The sequence below is a fragment of the Panthera leo genome, chromosome C1 (assembly GCF_018350215.1).
Source record: "Panthera leo isolate Ple1 chromosome C1, P.leo_Ple1_pat1.1, whole genome shotgun sequence".
NCBI classification, from domain to species: Eukaryota; Metazoa; Chordata; class Mammalia; order Carnivora; family Felidae; genus Panthera; species Panthera leo.
The window spans coordinates 23,949,675-23,961,584 of record NC_056686.1 but is presented as its reverse complement, the minus strand read 5'-3'; the positions used below and the strand labels follow the sequence as shown (position 1 = coordinate 23,961,584).

At 46.1% G+C, this 11,910-nt stretch overlaps 1 long non-coding RNA gene across 1 annotated transcript; it reads right to left on the bottom strand.

Annotated features, from left to right (window-relative positions):
- Positions 1-285: 285 nt before the first annotated feature.
- Positions 286-11,528, bottom strand: LOC122227673. Its single transcript, XR_006206188.1, has 3 exons — positions 10,993-11,528; positions 1,590-1,736; positions 286-374 (listed from the first exon to the last, which is right to left on the bottom strand). It is a non-coding gene; the product is annotated as an uncharacterized LOC122227673 (long non-coding RNA).
- Positions 11,529-11,910: the final 382 nt, after the last annotated feature.

Here is an 11,910-nt window from a genome sequence, read left to right as displayed (position 1 = left end):
GGTTTGAATCCCTGCTCAGCTGCTTATTAGCTGTGTGAGCTGGGGGGGTCTTACTCTGTGCCTCAGTTTCTTCATCCATAAAATGGGGCAATGACAATGTCTACTTCATCCTAGTGTGTTGAAGAGTAAGTGAGTTGACATATATAACGTGTTCAGGAGTGCAATCTCAACAGTAAAAAAAAAAAAAGAGAAATAAAAGGCAAGTAATTTATAAAATGTATTTTGTTTTATTTTTTAAAGTTTATTTATTTTGGGAGAGAGAGAGAGATCACAAGCAGGGGAGGGGCAGAGACAGAGGGAGAGAGAGAGAATCCCAAGCAGGCTCCACATTGAATCCCACGAGGGGCTCGGTCTCATGACTGTCAAATTCTGACCTGGGCCAAAATCAAGAGTCGGACTTTTAACCGGCTGAGCCACCCAGGTGCCCCCTTGGGAAATATTTTTTTAAACCATCCTAGTATTGGGGCGCCTCAGTGGCTCAGTCAGTTAAGCGTCCGACTTCGGCTCAGGTCATGATCTCGCAGTCCGTGAGTTCGAGCCCCGCGTCGGGCTCTGTGCCGACAGCTCAGAGCCTGGAGCCTGCTTCGGATTCTGCGTCTCCCTCTCTCTCTGCCCCTCCCCTGCTCATCCTCTGTCTCTCTCGGTCTCAAAAATAAATAAAAACATTAAAAAAATTTTATACCATCCTAGTATGTAAAATGGAGTTCGATTCTAGGCTCAGATAGCTTTACAGGCTTCTCATCTTCATAAATTTTCCGTGGGACATATATTCGAAAGTGGGACATGGGACCATTCGTTGTCGTGTGGGATGTCCTACATATTTCTGGATGTGTAGAATCCCCAGCCCCCTCCTCTAAATGCCAGTGTTTCCACCCCCGCTGAGAACCGCTGAAGCTATTCCAACCATCTCCTTTTCCAGACCTAGTTACTGGGACTCAGAGAGAGAATTTAAAACAGGCACATATTCCTTTGATTGCTTGCTCGCCCCATCTCTCCGTCTTCAGCCACATGATCACCGTGGGAAGGGCCTTGTTGGCACGCGGGACTCCGCCCTGGCCACATTAAGTCACTTTATTCCTGCCTTTGCCTACACACCACCTTTCTCCCCTCTCCCTCCCAACGTATCCCAACCCATCCCATCCCATCCCCGACACCCAACCCATCCACAAGTCCCTTCGCCAAACCCTCCAGCACCTGCCACTACGGTTTCCCTGCTTCCTCTCTTGACCCATGACAAAAAAAATAAAAAAAATCACATCAAGCCAGCCCTCTGCTTTAGCGGCTCCAGAGGCTTTCTGACCCACGGAGAATGAAATGCGAATTCCTCTCGCTGCCCTCAAGGCCCTCAGAGATCTGCCCTCATCCCCTTCCGTTCTCCTGATGAAGCTCCAGCCGCAGTGACTAACACACCCGTCTCGGGAGCTTCACACCTGCTGTTCCTTCTGCCCGGACCTAACTTCTCTTCAGCCAGATCTTCGGAGAACTGAGTTCTCATCCTCCATGTCTATTCAGATGTCACCTCCTTAGAGACCATCCTTGGCGACCTTATCTAGAATTACCCCATGCCCCATCACTCCCTATGCCCTTACCCTCATTTTTGTTCTTTAAAGTGCTGATCCTGGTTTGAAGTTTGCTTTGTCTCCTCACTAGACTGGAAGGCACACGGGGGCAGAGACTTCATTGGTGTCGTTCGCCAGGGGACCCCAGGACTCAGCACAATGCCAGCAAGAGATGCTCTGTATTTTAAAAAAAATTTTTTTTAACATTTATTCATTTTTTGAGAGACAGAGACAGAGTGTGAATGGGGGAGGGGCAGAGAGAGGGGGAGACACAGAATCCGAAGCAGGCTCCAGGCTCCGAGCTGTCAGCACAGAGCCCGACGTGGGGCTCAAACCCATGGACCGCAAGATCATGACCTGAGCTGAAGTCGGACGCCCAACTGAACGAGCCACCCAAGCGCCCCTCCATATTTTTGTAAATGTTTATTTGTTTTTGAGAGAGAGAGAAAGAGAGAGAAAGCATGAGCAGGAGAGGGGCAGAGAGAGGAGTGGGGGACAGAGGATCCGAAGTGGGCTCTGAGCCGACAGCACAGAGCCCAATGCGGGGCTCGAACTCACAAACCCTGAGATCATGACCTGAGCCGAAGTAAGACGCTCAACCCACTGAGCCACCCAGGCGCCCCACTCTGGTTTTTTTTTTTTTTAGTTTATTTATTTATTTTGGGAGGGAGTGAGAGAGAGAACATGTGGAAGCAGAGGAAGGGCAGAGAGAGAGAGGGAGACAGAGAATCCTAAGCAGGTTCCACACTGTCTGCACAGAGCCCAACATGGGGCTCGAACTCAGGAACTGTGAGATCATGACCGGAGCTGAGATCAAGGGTCAGAAACTTAACCAACTGAGCCACCGAGGCGTCCCTGCTCCATATTTTTTTGAATAAGTGAATTAAAGCCCAACATACAACCTCAAATCGTTCCCCAAGAATTTTGTAGCTTTTTTTTTTTTTTTTTTTTAAATGCCTGGGCCTTAGCATAGAAAGCTCAGAGAGTATTGGCAGCTAAAGGTTCTACCTTTTAGGCCAGACAACGGGAAAAGAATCGATGGGTGAGACGATTAGAGAGAGAGAGAAGAATGCTGTGGGCATATGGAGAACCAGACACAGGAGAGAAAGACGGAGGGAGAACACGTTTGCTGGAGTGGGAGGTGGGTATCAGGTGTTCCCGGGGTCCAGCTGCTAACCTGTTCTCTGGGTGGGTGTGTGCACATGCTCATGTGTATGTCCTGTTGGTTAAAAATCAGTTTCGTGGAGGTAAAATGTGTATGTGACGAAACCCTGATTTTTTAAGTACCCAATTCAAAGGGCTTTCGCAAGTACACAGGGGCGCCTGGCTGGCTCAGTCAGTACCGTGCGACTCTTGATCTCGGGGTGGTAAATTCAAACCCCATGGTAGGTATAGAGGTGGCCTAAAAATAAAATTCAAAACGGAACAAAACAAAACCCCACAAATGTAAAGTCCTACGTGAAGATATAGAACATTTCCTTCAACCCAAAATGCATAACCTGTTTCTGGAGTTCACATGGTAACCCCAAGATTCTTTTTTTAAAAACAGCTTTGTTGAGGTGTATTTGATATACAGTAAGCGGCACCTATGTAAAGTCATTTCGTAAGTTTTGGCACACGTGACCCCCCCCCCCCCATGAAGCCATCACCACTATCTCCACTACTCCCCAGAGTTTCCTCCTGCCTCTCTGTAATCCCTCCCTCCCGACCCCCTGCGCTCCCACCCCTGAGCAACCACTAATCTGCTTTCTGTCACTGTAGATGAGCCTGCGTTTTCTAGAGATTTATATAAATGGAATTATGCAGTGTGCCTTCTTTTTTGTCTGGCTTTTTTTTTTTTTTTTCCCTCTCAGTGTAATTGCTTTTAGATTCACCCGTGTTCTGGCAAGTATCTTTTTTTACTGCGGGGTAGTACTCTGTTGAGTGGATATGCCATGATTTGTTTATCCATCTATCTATTGATGGGAGTTTGGGTTGTTTCTCATTTGGGATTATTACAGATAAAAAGCTGCTATGAACATTCCTGTACAAGTCTTTGTATGGACATAACATTTCTTCTTCTTCTGGGTAAATACCTAGGAGTGGAATTGCTGGATCATATGGTATCTTTATGTTATTCCTTATTTCTTTATTCCTTATTTCCTTATTCTTTCTTTCTTTTTCTTTCTTTCTTTCTTTCTTTCTTTCTTTCTTTCTTTCTTTCCTTCCTTCATTCCTTTCTTTTTCTTTCTTTCTTTCTTTCTTTCTTTCTTTCTTTCTTTCTTTCTTTCTTTCTTTCTCTCTCTCTTTCTGGGATGGGGAGCAGAGAGAGAGGGAGAGAAGGAGAATCCCAAGAAAGAGAGTCCCAAGCTGACAGCGCAGAGCTGGATGCGGGGCTTGGCCCCACCAAGAACCGCGAGATCATGACCTGAGCCGAAATGAAAGAGTTAGATGCTCAGATGCTTAACTGACTGAGCCACCCAGGCTCATCCTTAGGTAAGGATGCAAGCCCCATCCTTAGGTTATTCTTAATAATATATTTCTCTTTTTGCTGAAGCCAGTTGGTTAGGACTGGTCAAGGTCCCTCAGCAGGACTGGGACTCAGTCCCCTCCCTCCTGCCTCCCCCTGCGCTGCCTCTGGTCCTGTGCAAGCCCTGCTGTCGCACCGGGCTGAGCAAACACCTTGGCTTCCTGGGCACGTCACATCTGAGAGCAATGTTGGCTTACATAAGCACACTGACCTCTTGCTCTTTGCCAAAATCTAACATCAGGGAATCTTTTTCAAGCGCGCTCTCGCTGCCACCGGACTGGAATGTTAAGTGCCGGCAGAGTCGTCTGGCATAACAGTGCGATCAGCATCTGTCTGTGGACAGACGACAACAGTGATGGACTCCAGGCAAGGACAGCCTGGGATGAAAAGGGTCTGAGGGACAGGGAGCCATAGGATGAGCTGAGAACGAGTCTCGAACATTCAGAGCTTAAAGACGGCACTGCCTGGGCAGCACGTTTTTACACTGGCGTTTAATTTATTTCTGAAAAAGGAATGCGCTCAGATGGTTCAAAATCCAAGAGCGAGGGTGGGTACACAGTGCTGTGAAAAGCCTTTCTCGGGGCGCCTGGGTGGCTCCGTCGGTTAAGCGTCCGACTCTTGATTTCGGCTCAGGTCGTGATCTCATGGTTCGTGGGTTCGAGCCCCCCCCCCCGTGGGGGCTCTGTGCTGGCCGCGCAGAGCCTGCTCGGGATTCTCTCTCCGTCTCTGCCCCTCCTCTGCCCGCACTCTTTCTCAAAAAAAAATAAAATAAAATAAACAAATGTAAACAAAAAGAAAAGCCTTTCTCTTACCCACATCCCTAGCCACTGAGTTCCCGTCCCCAGAGACAACCACAGCCTCCCCCTGCCCAGTCCCTTGTATGTTCTTCCAGAGATCTGCAGGTGCAAAGATTTGCGTGTATGAGCACAGGCGTGTGTACATCTTGTATGTGTGTGTGTGCACGTATAGCACTTTTTACACGAGTGCTAGCAGGCTAAGCACCCTGTGGTACACTTTGATTTTTTCCCCTGTACATATCTTAGGGCTTCATCCACACTACAGTGGAAAGGGCCTGCCTATTCTTTTTTTTTTTTTTTTTTATGTTTACATAATATTCCATTATTTAACCAGTCCGGCAGCATTGGACCACTGGTATTGGTAGGACCATGGGATGAGGCAGTGAATAATTTTAGCTTGCACAGCAGGTAACGACAAAGTTACAGGTGGATTCTCTCGGCCCACCAAACTGTAACATAATCTCAGTGAGGGCAGACTAAAGGGGAGGTAACATTTCTAAGCCCTTGATATGCCAGAGGATTCGTAAAGCAGTGGTTCTTCAACTTTGGTGTCTTTAAGAATTACCAGGGGAGCTAATTAAAAGTGAGGCTAAGGAGGCTTCCTTCTCCTTCACCGCCCCAGAAACTCTGTTTCACTGGAGCCTGCGGTGGGGGGAGCACAGAATTCTAACACAAGCGGGTCCTCAGACTATAAACTTTGAGGAAAACCGTGCTCTGCAGAGGGAAAAGCACTTTCCGCTGAAGGAATCACTGAATAGTTCATGAATTCAAATCATTAAAATAACTTCATTCTCATATTTTTAAATCTGAAAGGAATTCGGGAACAAGTAAATGGTCTTTTGGAACAGTTCAGAAGGATACGTAGCATCCTGTCTCCTGCCTCCCAGCTCCCTCTCTCTCTCTAGAGACAACAGCTTCTTGTCAGTCATTACCTTTGAAGAGACATGAAGCCCCTACCACAAGGCAGGGAGCTCTGTGGTGACTGGGGAAGTAGGCCCAGTCCCCAGAGGCAGGGCCCTGGTCTGGGAAGGGCAACAAACTTGGATTTGGAAGTCCTGGGTCGAACGTCTTCTTAAATATCAGCGACTCACTGTGCGCCAGGCACAGAGCTCAGGATTTTATAAGCGTTATCTCAGCGAATCTTACAAACACCCATTTTACGGAGCGCAAAACCCAGGCTGAGAGGGAGGTTTAGTAATTTGCCTGGAGTGGAGGGGTGGCTCACATGGCTAAGGTGATGGAACCAAGATTTTGAATTCAGACCTAAGGCTATTGGCCTTAAACACTCTGTTTAAGTGTCCTTAACCACTGAGTCACTGGGCAATTTTGGGAAAACTCTTAACTACTCTCAGGTTCTTGGGACTCCGTAACACTTTATGGAAATCACTTGTTCATTGCCTTCCTTTTTCACTGCAGGAGCCCTAGGAGTTCATGCCCATGTCAAGGCACATCAGAAATATTTTTTTTCTAAATATCTATATATCCATAAAATCAAAATATCCATAATTACATCACCAGCAAACAACCTTCTTGACCTTCTTCCACTGGTCTTGTCTGCCTACATTTTATATACACACCCGTATATTATATATACATAATATGCACATAGTATATGTTATGTAGAATATATAACATATATAGCATATAACGTATATATATGTAAAATGTAGGCAGGCAACATCATTACATGCACACACACTATATACATCTATAAATATATATACAATTGTATATATACATTTACATATATATTATATATATTTGTTACACATTATTAGCTGATTTGGTGAATGAACTGCAGGTGTAAATGGCCACGATGCTTCTCAGCTAAGCCACGCTAAGAGCTAGCTTGTGGATTGCCATCTTTTTCTTTTCTTTCTGCCGTAAATCCAGCAATGGCCCTGAGAGGGCCTGGACTGAAGGTCACATGGAGGACAGACAAGCTGACCTATGAGGACATGTAACGCGAGTGAGAAATAAATATTTGTCAAAGAAGAAAAATTGTCTCTGAGAACTGGGGGGGGAGAGGCATCTGGTATTTACAGCATAACCTAGCCCATCCTGATACGGTGGCCTTGGACATGACACTTGGACCTCTCTGAGCCTGAGTATCCTTTTCTATAAAATGGGAATAATTGTGGCTTACTTCCCTCACAGGGCTGTTTTGCGGATTTACATAAAGCAATGGATTGAAAGCACTTAGCCTCGTTCCTGGAGCTCAGAGCTACTTGTTGAATGTTAGCTGAGTCTCAACCTCATCAGCAACTGGAGAGAGGCCAGCCAGAGACTGATGGACGGTGACCTTTTATTTAAAAGCTGGTAAAACACTGCTGTCCGTAGCAGTGCCATTCACAGCAGTCAAAAGGTGGAAACAACCCAAATGTCCATCCACAGGTGGGTGGATAAACGAACTGTACAGACACACAATGGAATATTATTTAGCCTCCAAAAATAAGGAATGCTAAGTGAAATACGCTAGCCACAAAAGGACGAATAATGTATGATTCTACTTCTATGAGGTATCTACAGCAGTCAGATTTTTGGAGACAGAAATTAGAATGGGGGTCGCAGGGGCTGAAGGGAGGAGGGAATGAATTTAGTGGGGGCTCAGTTTCGACTCGAGACGATGAAAAGGCTCTGGAAATGGATGGTGGTGGTAGTTACACAACAGTGTGAAAATGGGTAATGTCACTGAGCCGTACATTTTAAATGGTTAACATGGTAAACTGTATGTTATGCGTTGTCACAATTAAAATCAAGCTGGGTTGGGGCGTCTGGGTGGCTCAGTTGGTTAAGTGTCTAACTTCAGCTCAGGGCATGATCTCGCGGTCCGTGGGTTCGAGCCCTGCGTCGGGCTCTGTGCTGACAGCTCGGAGCCTGGAGCCTGCTTCGGAGTCTGTCTCCTTCTCTCTCTGTCCCTCCCCAGCTCTACTCTGTCTCTGTCACTCTCTCTCAAAGATAAATAAATAAATAAATAAATAAATAAATAAATAAATAAATAAAAAAGCTGGATAAAGCTTCCCTTTCATTTGGAAAAAACCCAAAAACCTCATTCCATTTTGGCTCTGCTTTGTGTCGGGCAGACCTCATTTGGAGCCCTTATTCTGGACCAGAAATTTTTTATCTTTTCCTTTCTTATTATTTTTATTGCATACATCACACACGGTAGTTATTTAAAAGATGGAAGTACAGATAAGCAGAAGGAAAAATTAAATCTACTCAGGTACTCAGCCTGCAGTGATAACCAGTGTTAACCATTTGGTGTATCTCTTTCCTAACATCCTTCCAAGTGCGTCTACCTAGCATTCCATATTCATCCATACACAGTTATACAAAGCTGGGTATAAACATAAAATCAGGTCAAAGGATATATGCTGAGACATAACCTGCTTTTTTTCCTCTGTAATAAATACAGATCTTCCTTGACTTAAGACGGGGTTACATCTTCAGGGCGCCTGGCTGACTTGGTCAGTGGAGCATTGTGACTCTTGATCTTGGGGTTGTGGGTTTGAGTCCCACGTTGGGTTGTAGAGATTACTTAAAAATAATATCCTAAAATTTTTTTTAAATGTTTATTTATTTTTAAACTATTTTTTAATGTTTATTTATCTTTGAGAAAGAGAGAGAGAGCAAGCAGGGGAGGGACAGAGAGTGAGGAAGACACAGAATCCGAAGCAGGCTCCAGGCTCTGAGCTGTCAGCACAGAGCCCAACGCGGGGCTCGAACCCATGAACCATGAGATCATGACCTGAGCTGAAGTCGCACATGTAACCTACTGAGCCACCCAAGCACCCCGATGTTTATTTATTTTTGAGAAAGAGAGAGACAGAGACAGAGACAGAGAGAGAGAAAGAGAGCGTGTGTGGGGGAGGGGCAGAGAGAGAGAGGGAGACACAGAATCCAAAGCAGGCTCCAGGCTCTGCGCTGTCAGCACAGAGCCCGAAGCAGGGCTTGAACTCATGATCTGTGAGATCACGACCAGAGCAGAAGTCAGATGCTCAACCAACTGAACCACCTAGGCACGCCCCCCCCAATAAAATATTTTTTTTTAAAAAAGATGACGCTACATCCCAAAAAACCCACTGTTAGTTGAAAATATTGTACAGTTGAAAACGCACTGAATGTACCTGACCTACAAACATCATAGCCTAGCTTGGTCCGCCTGACACGTGCTCAGAACACATACTTAGCCTACGGTCGGGCGGCCTCCTCTGACACAAGGCCTATTTTATAACGAAGTGTGGACTATCTCATGTAATTTATTGAACGGTGTGCTGAAGGTGAAAACCAGAATGGACGTACGGACGCAGCATGGTTGTAAATGGGCTGGTTATTCCCTTTCCTGATCGCGTGGCTGGAAGCTGTGGCTGCCACCGCCCAGCGTCACAAGAAAGTATGGTACGGCGTGTCCCTAGCCTAGGAAGAGATCAAAATTTCAAATCTGAAATACGCTGTCTACTGAATGCATATCACTTTCCCAGCATCGTAAAGTCGAGCCGTTGCAAGTTGGGGACCATCTGTACAGGAACAGTTTTCCACATTAACAAGTATAGATCTGCGTCATAATTTTTAATGGCTGCACAGCAACCCGCTGTATATATGGATGTAATATCTTTATTTAACCAATCCCCTCCTGGTAGACATTTAGGCTGTTTCCATTCTTCTTCGTTATTATAAGCAAGCTTGTGGCAAATATAATAATTATGGTACGATCTATTGATTACTACTTATGTACCAGGTACTATGCCAAGCACTTAAAATTTTTTTAAATGTTTATTTATTTTTGAGAGAGAGAGAGACAGAGAGTGCAAGTGGAGGAAGGGACAGGGAGAGAGGGAAAGACAGCATAGGAAGTGGGATCCAGTCTCTGAGCTGTCAGCACAGAGCTTGACGTGGGGCTCGAACTCACAAACTGAAATCATGACCAGAGCCCAAGTCAGATGCTTAACCGACTGAGCCACCCAGGGGTCCCTACACCAAGCACTTTATAAGCAATATTTAATTTAATCTTTGCAAGAATCCTATAAGGTAATACAGTTGTAATCCCGGTATCACAGGTGAGCGAACTGCAGTTCAGAGAGGTTAAGTCACCTGTCTACATCACCCAGCAAGTGACAACACAGGGATTTGAGTGGAGCTCTGCTCATTCTATAGCCCACTCTCTTTCCTCTCAGTTGTGTTGTGTCCCAACTACTAAAATAAGACTCCTTATAGTCCCTTTCTTCCAGGGGTGCCTGGATGGCTCAGTCGGTTAAGTGCTGGACTTCAGCTCAGGCCATGATCTCACGGTTCGTGGGTTCAAGCCCTGCACTGGGCTCTGTGCTGACAGCTTGGAGCCTGCTTTGCATTCTGTGTCTCCCTCTCTCTCTGTCCCTCCCCCACTCGCACTCTGTCTCTCTCTCAAAAATAAGTAAAAATTAAAAAAAAAAATCCTTTTCTGGCAGCCCTAGGAGGAAAGGAACCTGGAAGGTCCCCCATCTAGCTCTTTTGAAACATAAATGGAGGCCCCACAGCCCTGGATCCATTTCCCCTTAAGAAAGTTTATGTACTTGCCAACAAAGACACTCAGTCTTCCCTGGGGACTGTGTCCAGAAAGTCTTTGATCTGGACCATCCCTGTCATCGAGCAGGCCCAGGCTGCCTGAGGCCATGCGCTCTTCAGAAGCAGATTCACCTGTTGTCCTCTCTGCCCCCAGGAGAAGCGCCCTGAACCCTCCAGGTTTTCTTGCCGGCTGAGGCCTAGACGCTGACCAGCTGACCAGCCCAACCCTGAGTCTTGCCCTTCCCAGTCAAAAAGACAAGGTCCTCCCACGGGTCCCGGTCCATGGTTTCCTTGGGAACAGCAGCCACTAAGAGGCGGCTCTTGCGTCCAAAAGCCACTTGGGTCCAGTAGCCTCTCTCTAACACAGTACCTGCTTCCCCCAGAAGCAGACCCTGAAACATGGATTTAAGTGCACACAGTTTTTCAGAAAGTGCAAGAAACACCAACAGAAGAGTGGGGGAAATCCCACCACAGGGCTGGGAAGGCCGCCAGGGAAGGGTATGTTATCACCAGCTACCACACTGGGCAACCAGAGCTAAGTGAGCTCATCGGAGGGGCGAGGGAGCTGGGGGATTTATATACCTACCCTGTCGTCACTCTCAGGGCACAGGGGTCTTCTGCAGCTTTGGAAAAAGCCTTCAGATAACGTGACGCGGAAACCGGAAGCTGGCTGGTGCCGTCTGAAGAAATCCCTCCGAGCGGTGTGGGAGGGGGAATCAGCGATGTCTGCTACATCCTGGTGCCAGTACTCCCAGGGCCAGGGCTCTGTTGGCAACGAAATCTTCCCACACCGCGCCACCTTCTCACCCAGTCCCCGGAAACAGCTGGAAACATTTTGCCACCCACGTGGGATTCCAGACGGATTCAAATCTGACGTGTTGTTACTTATACTTTTGTTTGCTTCTTCTATTGATTACGAGAGGTCTGTTATTTCATCTTCTTCTTTTTCTCCCCCCTTCCATCAGTCCAGAAGAAATACGTTCTGATCCTATTCTTAACAGTAGTTACCCTAGTAACTTTCACCTTGCCGTCAACGTCTCATCAACGTCTAAAATTAATCGATGTCTTTTTTCCCCCTGGACCCGGCACAACAACCTTAAAACACCCTCACTCCAATAACTAGCCTCTATAGTCTTATTTTTCTTCGTCACCCCCAGAAGACATTTTTATTATGATTGTATGCCATCAATGGATAACATGAGTTATTTAGAAGCATCATTTTTTTTTTTTTTTTTTTTTTTTTTAGAATTTATTTTTAACTAATCTCTACACCCAATGTGGGGCTTGACCTCACAACCTCGAGATCAAGAGTTGCATGCTTCCTCTGCCTGAGCCAGCCAAGGTGCCCCCAGAAGCATAATTCTTAATTTTCAAGTATATAGGGATTTTCTGGTTACCTTTCCCTCATTAGTTTGTAACAAATGCACTGTGGCCTGAAAACATAATCTGTATGATTTCAATACTTTGACACTTGTTCAGACTTACTTAATAGCCTAGGATATGG